The 17,036-nt window shown below is 46.7% G+C and overlaps 1 long non-coding RNA gene across 1 annotated transcript in view; it reads left to right on the forward strand.

Moving 5' to 3' along the window:
* LOC148139981 (uncharacterized) overlaps nucleotides 1–14,136 on the forward strand; it is a 65,650-nt gene extending 51,514 nt beyond the window's left edge. The window contains exons 4-5 of the long non-coding RNA XR_015753282.1: nucleotides 7,975–8,102; nucleotides 13,552–14,136. This is a non-coding gene — a long non-coding RNA (uncharacterized LOC148139981). The remainder of the gene's footprint in view (nucleotides 1–7,974; nucleotides 8,103–13,551) is intronic.
* The last annotated feature ends 2,900 nt before the right edge of the window (nucleotides 14,137–17,036 follow it).

Genomic DNA, 17,036 nt, shown 5'->3' on the forward strand with positions numbered 1-17,036 from the left:
TGAACGAGTCGCATTTGCCTGCGTTTGGTCCCGATCCCGTCAAACCTTCTTCATGTACCTGCCCAAATGTCTTTCCCATGATGTAATTGTACTTTTCTCTACCATTTCAGCACAACTCATTCAATATGTGCACCATTCTCTGTGTGGAAATGTGCTCCTCTGGTCGCTTTTAAGTATTTCCTCTCCCACTTCATATTTTTGCTCTCTAGTTATGGATTCCCCTACCCTGCTGTAGAGACCTTCACTATTCACCCTACGTATACCCCTCATGTTTTTATAAACCTTTATAAGGTCACCCCTCAGCCACCTACACCCAATGGAAATATGAAGGATAATGATACAAATATCTCTGCCACAGTCCCCACTGCGACTTTGCCACAATGTTCTGGGATACACTTATTCAGGACCTAGGGCTTTCTCTACCTTTGTGTGCTAAGACCTCCAGCACCACCTCTTCTGTAATGGGGACGCCTTTCAAGACATCACTATTTATTTCCTTTTGTTTCCTTCGTCCACGGTACGTTCTGACATGAAATATTCATTTTGGGTCGCGCCCATCTCCTGTGGTTCCACACATGGATGGCCTTATTGATCTTTGAGGGGCCCTATTGTCTCTCTAGTAGCTTTTTTGTACTTGTATTCTGTAGAATCTCTTTGGATTCTCCTTAACCTTATCTGCCAAATCTATCTCATTCCACCCATGTTGCTTTCCAGCTTATCCAGCCTCTCTGTTTCTGTCAAACGCTCCAGTATCAGTAACACCTTCATCAATCTTTGCTCCATTTACAGTTTCAGAATATGTTTCCTAAAGCAGGAGGATCACAATTCTACACAGTACCCCAACTGGTGTCCCAGCAATGTCTGAAACAGCCGTATCATGATGTACCAACTCATGTACTCAATGCTGTGACCCACGAGGGCCAGTGTGCCAAATGTTGCTTTCCCCATCCTGTCCACCTGTGACACCACTTCCAAGGAACAATGTAACTGCATCCCTTGGTCTCTCTCCGTTTGACAACACTGTTCAGAGCTCTGCCATTAATTGTGTTTGTCGTCCCTGGTTTATCTTAACAACATCCAACACCTGAATTTTTCTCCATCTTTCATTTCTTGACCCACTGGCTCAGTTGGTTAAGAGCACCTTTGATAACTGTATTCACTGCCCACTATAACATTTATTTTACTATCCACAAACTTACTAACAATAATTTATATATTCTTGTTTATGTCAATAATGCACATGCGTGATCCCAGCACCAATGCTTATGGCACACCGCTGGTCAGAGGCCCCAAGTCTGCACAACAACCCTCTCCCATCATCCTCTGTCTCCTACTGTCAAGCCCATTTTGTGTCCGTTTGTCTTGCTCTCCCTGATCCCATGTGATCTAACCTTACTAACCATTGCACCAGGCTAAACCCTGGCTAAGGCCTTGCTGAAGTCAGCATAGACAACGTCTACTGCTCTGCCTTCATCCATCTTCTTGGTCATGTCTTCAACAAACTCTATCAAATTTGAGAGACACGACTTTGTATGCACAAACTTGTGCTGACTCTCCCTAATCAAGCGTTGCCTTCCCACATGCAAGTCCTGTCCTGCGGAATTGCTTCCAACAACATTTGCACCACCGACGTCAAGCTAATTGGTGTTTATGTCCCTGGCTTTCCGTCGCAGCCTTTCCTAAATGCTGGCACAACATTAGGCAACCTCCAGGCTCCCAGCTCACCAGTGATAGAAATATCATTGTAAGTTTCTTCCCTAACTTATCCCAATATCCTGGGATATACTTGATTGGTTCCCAGGGAGTTGTCTAATTTTAATGTGTTTGAAAACCTTCAGCACCTCCTGTTCTCCAATGTGGACTCGTTTGAAAATATCACTGTTCATTTCCCTGCTTCCCCACTGTGTTTTCCGCAGTAAGTTCTGACGTGAAGTATTTGTTTTGGATCTCACCCATTTCCTGTGGGTTCACACATAGATGACTTTAAGGGGTCACATTCTGTCTCGAGTTAATCTTCTGTTGTGAAGATACTTTTAGAATCTCTCTGGATTTTCCTGAACCTTATCTGCCAAAGCTCTGTCAGTTCCCCTTTAGGCCCTCATGGTTTCCCTCTTAAGAGTATTACTACACCCACAATGTTCTTCAAGGGATTGACTTAATCCAGCTGGCTACATAGGACATGTGCCCCCTTTTGTCTTGACCAGAACCTCCATATCCCCAGTCATCCAGTGTATCCCACTTGTGTCAGCATTGTCCTTCACACTAACAGGAATATGCTGGCCCTGAAATATTAATTAATCTCTCTTTTGAAAGAGTCCCACTTGCCCGACGTTCCTTTACTTCCAAATAGCCTCCACGAATCAACTTTCGGACAGTCTTGCCTAATACCTTCTGGACGGGGCAAGGCCAGTTTTGATCTTTAACTTGTGGCGAAGCCTGTCCTTTTCCATCGCTATTTTCAAACTAATAGAATTGTGGTGACTTTGCAAAAGTGCTGCCCCACAAACACTTCAGCCCCTTTCTCTCCCTTGTTTCCCGAAGGTTTTATCCTTTTCTCCAGTCGGGCCAGTTACATACTGATTGAGACAGTTTTCTTGAACACACTGAACAAATCCCTCCCATCCAAGCTGCGAACACAATGATAGTCCCCCAGTCTAGGTTTGGAAAGTTAAAATCCCCAACCATTACAACCCTATCCTTCTTACAGACATCTGAGATCTCTGACATATTTGCTGCTCAATTTCCCGCTGACTACTGCGGGCTTGTAGTACAGTCATATCAAACTGATTATTCATTCTTATTTCTCAGTTCCATAACAGCTTTACTGGGCGATCCCCAGGAATATCCTCTCTCAGTGCTGCAGTGATGTTTTCACTGATCAAAAACTCTACTCCCCCTCCTCCCTTGCCTCCCTTTCTATCCTTCCTGTTGAATCTGTCCTCTGGAACAATGATCTGCGAGTCCTGTCCCTCCCTCAGCTGTGTTTCTGTAATTCCTGTGATTTCCCAGAGCCATGTTTGTATCCATGCCGTGCGTTCATCTGCCTTACCTGTCAGGCATTTTACATCAAAGTAAATGCAATTTAATTCATCAGTTTTCCCTCATTGCCTGCTGTGCTCTAGCCTGGTTATCAATTGAAATTACTCTGTTGAAATTCTGTCCCAGCCTCAACCTTCAGACTGTAGCCTGAGGCCATCCCCCTTACTGTGGACAACACCCTCACCTTTCATGTCATCTGCAAACCTAATAATGATACCTTCTGTTTTCAAATATGAGTGATTAATGCCCCTAAGGAACAGCAATGGTTCCCGCATAGGTCTCTGCGGTACACTCGCTGGGCAAAGGCTTTCAATCATAAAACCAACCCTCCAGCAATTATGGATCCAAGTTGCCAACTTGCCTTGGATCCCATGGGCTCTTCCCTTTTGGACCAGCCTTCCTTGTGGGATCTTGTCAAAGGCCTGAAAGAATTCCTTGGAACCCACATCATCTGCACTGCACTCATCAGTATTTTCAGACACCATTTCAAAAAACTGAACTGATTTCACCAGACAAGGTCTTCCTGTATCAAATCCGTGCTGACTAACCCTAATCAATCCCTGCCTTTCCAGTTATGAATTCAAACTGTCCCTCAGAATTGTTCCCAATAATTTCCCTCTCCCTGCTATCAGACTATCTGCTCTGTAATTACCTGGCCTGTCCCTGCTGCTCTTGAATAAAGGAACCACATTAGCGATCCTCCAGTCATTCGGCACTTCACCTGTGGCCAGCAAAGCATTAAATATATCCGCCAGGGCCCCAGCAATCTCCTTCCTTACCTCCTATAGCAGCCTGGGGTACATTTCATTGGGCTCTGTGGATTTCTCCACCTATTTATGCCTGTGAAAACATTTAATACCCCCTCCTTATTGATCTTACCATGTTCTAGAACCTCACCATCACGACTGAAATCCCCGGCTACATTGCCTTTCTCCTGTGTGAATACAGGTGGGAAGTATTCATTGAAGACCTCACTTACTTCCTCTGGCTCCATGCACAGATTGTCCCTTTAGTTTCTAACAGGCCTCACCCTTTCGCTGGGAAGCCTGTTATGCTAACGATGGTGATCAAACATCTTGTGGTTTTTCCTCAGTTGTATCTGCCAAATGTACTTCATGACCATTGTTTGTCCCTCATTTTCTACAATCCCCTTGCCCTCTCTATACTTGTGAATGGCTTCACCTGATTTTATTGAAGTGGATTTTCTTTATCAAACTCACGATATCACTTGATCAGTATTCGCTGGAGTTGCTGCCTTTACTCTTCACTCTTCAAGGAACACACTGGCCCCGAGTTTTCACAGCATCACTTTTAAATACTCCCACTTTCCTAATATCGACCCAACAGCAGGTAGTTCCTCCCTGTCTCTGTTTGCCAGATCCTGTCTAATGATTGCAATACTGATAAGAGACTCAGTTGTGAGGGGGACAGACAGGAGACTGTGTGGCTGCAGAAGAGCCCCCCGATGGTGTGCTGCCTCCAGGGTGCCAGGGTCAAGGATGTCTCTGAGCGGTTACTGAACATTCTGAAGGGGAGGGTGAACATCCAGAGGTCATTGTGCACATCGGCCCACGTGACAGAGGTAGACAAAGGGATAGGCCCTTGGGAAATAAGTACAGGGAGTTAGGTAAGAAGTTAAAAAAACAGGATATTGAGGTTAATGATCTCCAGATTACTCCCAGTGCCACGTGCCAGTGAGGATAGAATTAGAAAGATTGGCCAATGGATGTGTGGCTGAGGCGCTGGTATAGGGGGTAGGGTTTTCAGTTCTTAGGTCATTGGGATCTCTTCTGGGTAGAGGTGACGTGTACCAGGGGGGATGGTTTTCACTGGAAGCAGAGAGGCACCAGTATCACTGGGAGGAGATTTGCTAGTGTTACCCGGCAGAATTTAAACTAGTTTGGCAGGGAGTAGAGACTCTGAATAAGACAGGGCCATCAACTCGTCAGGGGAAAATACATGAGCCACCAAAAGCAAGTTTCCTATCCAGGATATCTGGGCACAGTATAGGGAGGGAAAAGACTTCTGGTTTAAAAGGCATTAATTTCAACGCACGAGGTCTGACTGGTAAGGCAGACAAGTTCAGACCATGGATTAGCTCTGGGGACTGGGATATTATAGCCATAACAGAAACATGGCTGAGAGAAGGGCAGGACTGGCAGCTCAGTGTTCCAGGATACAGAAGCTACAAGCGTGACAGAAGGACAAGTAATCGAGGAGGGGAAGTTGTCCCTTTGATTAGAGAGGACAGAAAAACAGCGCTGAGAGACAATATTGTTAAGTGGTCATCAAATGAGGCCATATTTTTAAAAGTTAGAAACAAAAAGGGGGGTGGTCAGTCTGCTGGGATGGTGTTCTAGTCCCCCAAATAGCCAGCGGGTACGAGAGGAGAAAATGCGCAGTGAGATTTCAGGTACCTATAAAAATAATAGAGTAGTATTGGATAGAGATTTTAACTTCCCATGGATTTACTGGGTCACCCAGAGTATAAAAGGACCATACGGGGTGGCATTTGTCAAATGTGTCTAAGAATATTTCCTAAATCAAGATGTACAGGGCTTTATGCTACTCAGGTGGATGCAACACTGGACCTCCTCTCAGAAACCGAGGTCAGCCAAGTGACTGAAGTGTCAGTCAGAGAGCACTTTGGGTCCAGTGACCACAACTGTCTTATTTTTAACATAGTTATGGAAAAAGATCAGACAGGTCCACAGATTAAGGTCTTAAACTGGAACAGGGCCACCATTGGGGCCATTCAGCAGGATCGAGCAGGGGTTGATAGGGTGAAGGTAAAAATCACACAACACCAGGTTAACATCCAGCTGTTTACACAGGCACCTCGATTATCTGAACGAGATGGGCGGGCAATAGTACATTCAGATAATTGGTTATTCGATTAATCGATTCCATGCCTTTCCTCTGGGGCTCGGAGCTTTTGATAATGTCTAGTCCCTGTTGAGGTGACTAGGCAGCAGCAAACCATGCGTGAGCCCTCATGCCCCGCCAACCCCGAAAACACCCCACTGCTCGGCCTCAAACCCTTCCAACACCGCCCCACTCACACCTCAACATCGCCTCCCACCCATTCTCAAACCCTTCCAACACCAACCCACGCCAGCCCCGCCACAAAGTCCCGCCCACCGCCACCCTCCACTTGCCACCCGCCCCCCCAACCCATCCAACATCACCCTCTGCCTGCCTCCAACAGTTCACCCCGCCCGCCCCCAAACCCATCCAACACCGACCCACGCCGCACCCGCCTCCAAAATGTCCAACGCTACCCTCCACTTGCCACCCATCCTACCCCTAAACCCATCCATCATCACCCTAGGCCCGCCTCCAACAGAGCACCCCTCCCACCCCCAAATCCATCCAACATCACCCTCCGCCCGCCTTCAACAGAGCACCCCGCCTGCCCCCAAACCTATCTAACACCGACCCACGCCGCCCCCGCCTCCAAAACCGTCCAAAGCAACTCTCCACTTGCCACCCACCCCACCCCTAAACCCATCCATCATCACCCTAGGCCCGCCTCTAACAGAGTACCCCGCCTGCCCCCAAACCCATCCAACACTGACCCACGACACCCCCCGCCTCTAAAACCGTCCAGCGCCACCCTCCACTTGCCACCCACCCTGCCCCCAAACCCATCCAACATCACCCTCTGCCCGCCTCCAACAGAGCACCCCACCCACCCCCAAACCCATCCAATATCACCCTCCGCCCACGTCCAACAGAGCATCCCACCTGCCCCCAAACCCTCCCTGTGAAACCACCTCCAATCCCCACACCCATCCCAGCCTGGGTCATCTGTTTCAGATCAAGACATTGGTGTTTCTGTTACCTCTGGCACTCCGAGCAAATCTTCCTAATTGTGTCTATTCGTTCAGTTCTCATCCTCTTCAGCCTCCTGAAACTTCTTCCTGCAATTATAACCATCCCTATTTAGAACACAGCACAGTTTCTCTTGTAAACACATCTTTCTGGTGACCAAATCTTATTTTTCCCTGTGTCGCAAGTTATTGCTGATACTTTGACAATTCCAAAAAAAAAACTGTAATTGACTTTTTCCCAGAAATTGCTGTCACAGCCTAATTCACTGGTGTACAGTTTTAGTTAAACTCTGTCCCTTTCCCGTTCCCTTCTGCTTGTTTTGTCACGTCCTTATGCTGTTCTGATGCGTCACCTTTTTTCTTTGGATTTGGAAAGCTCCTTTCACCTGAATCCTGTCCCTGCATCCTATCTGTCAGTTTAAAGCCCTGTCCATAAACCTACCGACATGATTGGCCAGGACACTGCTCCCTGCAGTGTTGTTTTTATTTCATTCATGGGATGTTGCTGTCTCTGGCTGGCCAGCATTTCATGCCCACCCCCGAGCTGCCCTTGAGCTGAGTGGCTTGTCAGATCATTCCAGTGGGCAGTTGAGCGTCAACCTCCTTGCTCTGGGTCTGGATTCATATGTAGGCCAGACCTGCGGCACATAACAGATTTTCTTACTTAAAGTGTATTCAGTAGTCAGATGGGTATCCCTGCTACCGGCATTAAATTCTGGATGAAGAGTCAAGTGAGAGTAACACGAGGCCATTGCCTGGCCCACTGATAGCTCCCTCAGCCCTGAGTACTGATCCCAGTGCACCTTCTTCCTAACCGTGGTTTGATCCTGATACCTTCCTGCACTCTGGTGATATCACGCAGTCTCTCTCCATGTGATATCTGTCACTGTGAGGGTCTAATTGCTGCCGGTGACCGCACCTTTTGCAGCTACTCCAGATCCTGAGGCAACAGAATTCTCCACTCCAGAGAGACGGGCAGCACAAGCCAGGGATGGAGACTGGAATATTCCAGATCTCTGCGGGACTCAGTGCCATTCTTCATGTGTAATCCTGACTCCTTCAGTCTAATTTCCCATTCTGTTCATTTCTCTGTATCCTGTAGGTACTCAGGATGCTCCTGACTCAGCAGAACTCCCACTTCCTGTTTCCTTCATCACCACATTGAAGACAGTCGGTCAGCCAGAGAAATGGAGAGTGAGATCTGGAGCCTTCAGTAAATCCTGCAGTGAGGTAAGATCACTCACAGTGAACAGAGCAGAGTGTATTTAAGGGATCGAACTTTGGTCCAGAAGACATGACATAGATACGGTGTTGAAGAACGAACACAGAGCATGATGGTCCCTGGGTCAATCCCCACCGTCTTGTTAATTTTCATCTCTGCTGTACTGAGCCTTCGTCTGACAATACAGTAAGTTGACAGTTATCAATCCTGCCTGTGCTGTCCTAGTGAGGATCAGTACAACAGAGGGGAAAGCAGGTCTCCCTCAAGGAGATGGTATTGAAACCTGGGATCTTTCTGTTCTATATTCACCCCTCACGCTGTCTCTTGTGTGATACAGTCATACAGCAAGGAAACATGCCTTTCGGTCCAACTCATTTGTGCTAGTGAATGCTTGTAATTCCCAGAAAAGTTCCTATTTTTGTAACCTGCACCCCTCCCATAATCCTGCTGTATATTTGAAACCTGCTCCAATGCTGATGACCCTCCCCATATGTAAATTGCTCCAGTGTCGATAACATGCCCAATCTCACTAATCTCAGTACAATAATCCCGATTTCTGTAATCTTGTACAATACTTACAGTGCCCCTGTCACTGTAAAATCCTCCAGCCTGGACCAAAGTACCCACCTGTGTATCTTCCTCAAGCCCCAGGAGAACATGATATCACTGTAACCTTTTGCAGGCCCTATAACACTCCTGCTTCCTGGCCTATAGCACCACACGACCTCAGTAACCTTCTCCCATCCCTACCAACCTCCTTATCTGTATTAACACCTCCAGACCCTTTTCAAGCCGCAACAGCACTCCACATCTCTATTTGCTCCTCCACCCCCGACAGCCCTCCCAGCACCTCAAACAATATCTCTTCATGTAATTCTGCAATTTGGGGGAGCACGGTGGCTCAGTGGTGAGCAATGGTGACTCACAGCGCCAGGGGATCCCAGGTTCGATTCCAGCGTTGGGTGACTGTCTGTATGGAGTTTGCACATTCTACCTGTGTCTGCGTGGGTTTCCTCCCACAGTCCAAAGATGTTCAGGTTAGGTGGATTGGTCATTCTAAATTGCCCGTAGTGTTAGGTGCATTGTCAGCGAGAAGTGGGTCTGGGTGGGTTACCCTTTGGAAGGTCGGAGTGGCCTTATTGGGCCGAAGTACCTGTTCCCATGCTGTAAGCAATCTAATCTAAACTCACCCTCTGCGTTCCATTTTGCTGTCCCTAAATATATCCCTCTATCTATAAACAGCCCCAAACCCTTCAAACCTCCAAGTCTCTGTGAACTCCCACAGCTCTAACATCCCTCCTTAACTGTGTAACCTTTTCCATTCCTGAAACACTCTGAAAATGTGGGCATCCTACAATCCTCCCTATCTGCGTAATCCTCTCAGGTCCCTGCAACACCCCCGATCTGTGGAACCAACTCCAGTGCTTGTGACTCTCCCAATCAGTTTCTACAAGACTTACCATCTATGTAACATTCTGCCGTCGCTATCACCCGCCCTGTCAATGTAAGCTCCTCTAGTCTCTCCATCAATCGAATCATCTCCATAACCTTCTCCAGCTCTTACACCCCTATCTGTGTTAATGTTACACTCCCCTACTACCATCCCTAAAGCAGTGAGTGCAATGCTCCCTATCTGTGTTAGTGTCTCCATGCTCTATTGCTGATCCTGTTTCTGTAAGCTCGGACAGATTGTCCAGCTTTCCGGTCCATATAATTTCCAGAACCTCAGCATCCGACATCAGCAAATGTCATCATTAACTACAGCCTTCCATATCTCTGTTCATTCCTCAATTCCGTACAACTTCATAATCTCTGTAAATAGCAACATTCCATATAATACTCCCTGTCTGTGTAAACTACCCCAATCCTACACTGAGAAGCCTCACTGTCCTTTTGATCACCTGTAGTCCCTTCAGATCTCCCTGTATGTTTCCTGACTCCATTGAATACAGCTCATCTCATGTTATAATTCCTCTAACTCATATGTTACTCCCCATCTCTGTGCTATTCTTCAATTACTGCATTTCTCATTCTTTATCTCCAGAGCTTCCAATCCCCCTAATTGATGTAAGGTTATTGATCCCTTGCAGCATGTTTAACACCTGTAGCAGTCTCCAACTCCTCAATGCATCCGGTCGCTGTAAACTCCTCAAATACTCCAGCTCACTGTCTTTGTAATATATTCCAGTGTCTGCAACCCTGTCGATTTCTGTATCCTCCTCCAGAACAGCACTCCACATCTCTGTGTAACTGATGGGAATGCTGCAAACCTATCTTCACAGTCCTCTCTAGCTCTCTGAACTACTGCAGCCCGAGAACTCTCAGCATCTTTGGCTCCTCCAATCCCTACACTTCTCTCTGGCTGTATGAACTGAACCAACTCCTTCAACCCCCCCATCTCACTCCTGCAGCTCCAACTATTGTCCATGTCAGTGTAATTCCCAGCACCAACAATCCTCCCGGTCTCTATAAACTCCTGCAGCTCCAACTACCGCCCAAATCTGTGTAATCTCCAGTCCGTCCAATTCCTCCCAGTCTCTATAAACTCCTGTAGCTCCAACTACCACCAATATCTCTGTAATCTCCAGACCTGACAACCCTCCCAGTCTCTGTATCTCCTGTAGCTCCAATGACCACCCCATTTGTGTAATTTCTAGTCCCTATATTCCTCCTGATCTCTGTAACCCCTTCAGAACTGATAACCCTGTAACTCTCCTTGACATCTTTCAGCCCGCCAACCATCTGATCTCTAACCACCAACAGTGATCTCAAACCACCCGAACTCTGTAACATCCTCCAGTCTCTCCGACCCAGCTTTTCTCTGTTAGCTTCTCTGGTGTCTGTATTCCCCTTTATCTCCAGTTACAGATCCTTGCTCAGGAGAAAATGTCTCAGTACCTAATCTGTAAGAACACAAGAATCTTTGGTGTATCAATAAATTTGCGTCATTTTCAAAATTTTAACGACTGCAAGTTCAACCTTCTCCATCTCTTCTCATCAATATCCCTCCATTTTGAAAAAACAGCCTGGTGAACCTTCTCTGGGCTGCCTCCAATGCGAGGACATTTTCCCTCCAGATAGGGGACCAAACCTGATCACAGTATTCTCAGTGCGGGCTGACAGGAGTCCTCTATAGTTATTATAAGCCTTCCCTATTTTTATTCTCCATTCCCTTTGGAATCAATGCCAGCATTCCATTTACCTTCTCTATGACCTGCTGGCCCTGTATGCCACCTTTCTGAGATTTATACACAAGGATTCCCATTTTTTCTGTGGTGTAGCTTTCTGCAATTGATCTGAAACCAAGAGGCGACAGCAATAATCAGAAAAGTGTTGGATTGTATGGTAAACGATATGCTAGAAATGATAACTGGACAGTTAAAAATCTATGGAAAAAGCGCAGTCCATTTATAGGGGTAGAATTAAGCCATTCGGTCCAACGGGTCTATTCCACTAATTGATTATGGCTGAATTGTTTCTCAACCCCATTCTCTCACTTACTCCCTGTAACCATTGATCTCCTTACTCATCAAGATCCTGGCTATCTCTGAGTGAGATATGTTGAATCACTTAGTACCCACAGCCCCATGAGGTAGTGAGTTCAACAGATCCATCACCCTCTGGCTAAATAAATTCCTCCACATCTCTATTCTAAAGGGTATTCCCTTCACTCTGAAGCTATGCCCTTGGCCCTGAGTCTCTCCTGCTCGTGGAAACATCTTGCCCACATCCACTCCATCCAGGCCCCTCAGTATTCTGTAAGTTTGAATGAGATTCTGCCGCTGCCTCTGAAACTTCATCAAGTGCAGACCCAGAGACTTCACCTGCTCCTCATATAATATGAATTTCATCCCTGAGATCTTCCTTGGAAACCCATTTCTCATACCCCTTCACATCCTTTGTCCAGACTCTGAATGAATAACGTGTAGAGTGTAGTCCCAACACTGGCCCCTGCGGAGCTCCCCTCATCACCAGTTCCCATCGTGAAAAAGACCCCTTTCTTCACACTCTCTGTCTTGTGCCAATCAGACAAATCCTCTATCCCTGCTCAGCATAATTATTAGATTAGATTAGATTACTTACAGTGTGGAAACAGGCCCTTCGGCCCAACAAGTCCACACCGACCCGCCGAAGCGCAACCCACCCATACCCCTACATCCACCCCTTTAACCTAACACTACGGGCAATTTAGCATGGCCAATTCACCTGACCCGCACATCTTTGGACTGTGGGAGGAAACCGGAGCACCCGGAGGAAACCCACGCAGACACGGGGAGAATGTGCAAACTCCACACAGTCAGTCGCCTGAGTCGGGAATTGAACCCGGGTCTACAGGCGCTGTGAGGCAGCAGTGCTAACCACTGGGCCACCGTGCCGACCGCATGTTGTCCTGAAAGGGAAATTTCATTTCACACACACTGCTGGATTTATTTTTCTGTCTGGCTGGAAACAGCAGATTATCACCATTACCTTCCCATCTGTAATTCCCTGGAGAAGGTGATGGTGAGCTGCCTTCCTGACCCATTGCAGTCCTTTAGGTGTAGGGACAGACACAGTGCTGGGAGGATGGAGTCTGGCTTGAAGGGCACCTTGGAAATGCTGGTGTTCCCGTGCAGCTGGAACTCCTGTCCTTCCAGGGTATAGTGGTTCCGGGTTTGGGAAGTGCTGTTGAAAGAGCCTGCCTGAGTGACCTCAGTGCTACTTGTAGATCTTTTATTCCTTCATTCATTCACGGACATGACCTTTGATGGCTGAGTCAGCAGTTCTTGTTGATTTTGTGTTGTTCCTGAGAAGGTGGTGAGCTGCCTTCCTGAGCCACTGCACCAGCCGTTGGAAATTCTGATCACCTAAAATCTCTCCCTTTTTAAATTTGTCACCCCTTCAGCTTCTGTAACTCTCCATATAACTGTAATCAATGACAGCACAGATTCCCTTCCTAAATCTCTATAATTACAATGATAGTGTGTGCTAAATTGGCACTTTTCGTCCTCTTTATCCATCTCATGACTTCCAGCCCCTACCATCCCACTATTTGGAATGCTTCCATTCTCTGCACCTCTTCATGTCCTGACGGACCTTGAAGACCACCAGTGCTTGAAAGTTTATATTCTGCCCAGTTACTGCTAGTCTTCTAACTCTGTAACATCCAACAGTTTCCAGTACCATACAACACTTGCTGGCTCTCAATTTGCATTTGTTGAAGTCTGCACATCTCTGTAAGCAGCTCAGAAAAAGCCCTTTAGACTCTACAAAGCTCCATTATGAACAAGCCACAATCTTTCTATTTCCTTTGCCTTCTTCTGTGTCTTCAACTCTCACTCTATCTTCCAGTAAACTTCTTTAGTTGCTGCAGGTCTCCCTAGCTCCCCAGATAACCTGTTCCATCCCATACAGCTCCCTCAATCACTGTAACACCCTCTGCTCTGTCTAATCCTCCTCTTTCCCACTGTCTTCCAGGCACAACAGCGATCCTGTAAGAGTGCAGTGCGGAACGGGCTGTTATAAATCTCAGCTGAGGCTTGAGGCCTACCATTACCTGGGAGTCACAAGGGGAGAGACCCTGAGAGAGAGCAGTAGAATATTAACCAGCAGCGAGGATTGAGGCCAACTGGGACTTGGAGTTGGAGAAACAGCAGAGCAGGAGGCTCGAAATGAACAGTGAGTCAGAGGGAGTGACCATGTGAGGGAACAACATGGAGCCAGAGCTTGAGGCTCACTCACGTCTTGGAGGTGAATGCACCAACATGGGACGATATAAATCAGCACTGAGGATCGAGGCCTAGTCATGCTTGGGATTCAGAGACGATGACCCTATGAGGGAGCAGACTGGAGGGGGAGCTGGAGGTTTGCACGCCCCTGACAGTCACAGAGATGGTGACCCTGTGAAGGAGCAGAATGGAGTGGGAGCTGGAGGATTACATGTAGCTGGGAGTCACAGAGACGGTGACCCTGTGAGGGAGCAGAGTGGAGTGGGAGCTGGAGGATTACACGTCCCTGGGAGTCACAGAGACGGTGACCCTGTGAGGGAGCAGAGTGGAGTGGGAGCTGGAGGATTACACGTATCTGGGAGTCACTGAGAAAACCTTCTGCTGCTGGGACCTGCCTGCACTGAGTTTGATTGAAGTGCAAGAGCCATCACATAAAAGGCTGTATGTTCATTGGCTGATAAAATACACCGTTATTAGTGACTCTCAGTTAATTACTGTAAGTCAGCAAATTTATTTTTTAACTTCTGAAGTAAAGATTGATCTCAGAAATATGAGGGGGATGTGAAATTCTGAGCCAGTATAATAAATTACGCTCAGTAAGCCACAGTGGAATAAGGGACTTAACCATATTATGATGTCCATGATGTTAACTTAATTCTAAGTAATTAAGTAAGTTACTCTAGTCATGTTGCATTTTAAGACATGGCAAGGCATGTTTGTCAAATGGAAAATGTGTTCTGTTACATTGGGAAGTCAGAGCGCCTGCTCGTGTCCTCGATGAACACTGGGCAGTAGAGCTCAGACAGTGACTAGAGACTCTGCCATGCTGAGAGTTATGGGGATAGCACACACACAGAACAGACCACCCTGCAGACATGACAGCCTGGAATAAGTAAGGGATGGGGTCTAGGCAATCGAAGAGAAACAGCCAGGGAATCCAGGTATAGCCTGACATCTCCCTCCCAATTCAGTTTCCCATTTCAGAAGCTGACGAAGGTGCAGTCAGACCCATGTCTGTGGCCCCACAAGCAGCCTGACTGTACAGGAGGGGAGGGAGAAGGAAGGAGGAGCAATAGTCACAGAGGAGTCAGGAAACTGAATAAGGTGTCAGCGTGTCTGTAACTCCAGGATAATGGGGTTAAGAACGTTACTGAGTCTGCACGACAGTCGTCTGGTGGCCAGTGAGCAGTCAAAGGTCATGTCCACGTTGGTAGGGATGGCATGGGTAGGAAGAGTGAAGTGGTCTGGGAATCAGAATTTAGAGAGCTAGGTGGATGGTTAGCAAATGGGAACTCAAATGTATCAATCCCTGGAATACTCGCAGGGCCGTGTACAAGTGAGAACAGGACTCGGAGTTTTAGGTAGATGAGAGTGTGACTGGAACGATGGTGTAGCAGGAAGGGCTTCAGATTCCTGGGTCATTGGGACTGATTCTGGGGAAGGCAGCAACTCTACAAACTGGATGGGCTAACATGTGACAGAGCTGGGACTGAATTCCTTCTGGGGTGTGTGCGTGGAATTGAAAATAACTTGGCGTGTGTAAGGGGTCCAAAAAGGAATAGTGGAGGAGACTACCAGGATTCTCAAAATAATGGGAGATACAGTTGGCACTAATTTACAACAACAAGTTTATCAGTGGAAGATGGAGTGAGAAAGAAAGCCTTAATTTGAGGTATTCTGCATGGACGTGAATACTCGGAATGTGGGGAGTTCCAGATGCAGATTGCTGTGAGGAAATCTGATGTACTGATCACCGAGAGCTGGCTCAAGGAATAGCAGGATTGGGTGTTAAATATTGCTGTGGATAAAGGATTCCAAAATGATAGAAGGGAAGGGAAAGGATGAAGGTAGAAGTACTGGTTGAGATTAGCATTAGTTAAGGAGTCCAAGAGAAAGAGGATCCGTCCAAGGACAGAATGAATTTGGCTGGAGCTACAGAACAAAAAGTATACAATTACACTGTGAGGTACAGTCTGTCGGCCAGCAACCATTGGAAATGATGGAGAGAATAAATATGCAGGGTTATTTGAGAGCGATGATAATACTACAGATTATGATACTGAGAAACTTAATTTATCCAAATATTGACTGGGTTATTGGTGGTGCAGGGTCATGAGGGGCCAGTATCCCTGGATTATATGGAGGAGAGCACACTTCAGGAGTATGTGTCCAGCCCAAGAGAGCATGTACTGTTGGAGCTGGTCCTTGGGAAAGAGATGGGGCAAGTGGATCCAGTGTCAGTAGGGGAACGTTTTGGGGGGCAGCGATCTTTTTTGTTTTGTAAAGTTCAGAATGATGGTAGAGAACGATATGCAATAATTGAGAGTGAGAAATATTAGTTGACTGAGAGCAGCCTTCAATAAGGCAAGAATGAAGCTGGGAACTTGTCAACAAGGCCAGTGAAATGGTAGCTGTAAATAGCTAGGTCAGATGGAGCTGGGATTGTGGAGATGTGGCTGCAGTGTGACCACGGCTGGGAACTGGACAATCAAAGGTTTTCCCCATTTCTACAGGAAGGATAAATAGGCCAACACAGTGAAGTAGTATTGTGTATAAAGGATGGGATCAGTATTATTGTGACGTTAATCAATTCACACACTGCTCCTCCCTGTCCTCATCCCTCATCACTGCGTATTGATCCTATCAGATATTGGTAACCTTTGAAAACTTCAGAAAATAGCACAGTATAGAGGAGATGACTCTGTCCACTGTCTGCATTGGACAAGATTTAATGTTTGTTAAAGCCATTGTTCTGTCTCCCCAGACAGTGTAGGACTTCAGGTGCAGATCCCGGCCCCTTTTTAAAATGGTTTGAGAATTTCTGCATGTACTCCTCTTCCATGTGTGACTCCTAGGTCCCTACCATACTCTGAGTGAAATAACAACTTTCCTCAACACTTCTCTAATATTTCATCCAATTACATTAAAGATTCACCGCTGGTAATTGAGCTCTCTAACAGCAACAAGATATTGTCTCCCTTTCTACCCATGTCCCTGACAATATGTGCACCCCAATCAAATCTCCTCTCAGCATCCTCCGTTCCTATCTTTCTTCATAACTGCACTTCCCTGTTCACAGGATGAAGAATCTCCTCTGTACCCTCTCCAGTCCAATTCCATCCTTCCATGTGATGGAGTGACCAGAACTGTACACAGTCCCCAAGCTGTGACTGAACTCATTACTTATACGGTTTCTGCATAAGCTTCCTGCTCTGAAGTTCATTATTTTGTCTG

Source organism: Chiloscyllium plagiosum, unplaced genomic scaffold (genome assembly GCF_037043375.1).
Source record: "Chiloscyllium plagiosum isolate Xiang-an unplaced genomic scaffold, Cpla_swu_hap1 HiC_scaffold_36, whole genome shotgun sequence".
NCBI classification, from domain to species: domain Eukaryota; kingdom Metazoa; phylum Chordata; class Chondrichthyes; order Orectolobiformes; family Hemiscylliidae; genus Chiloscyllium; species Chiloscyllium plagiosum.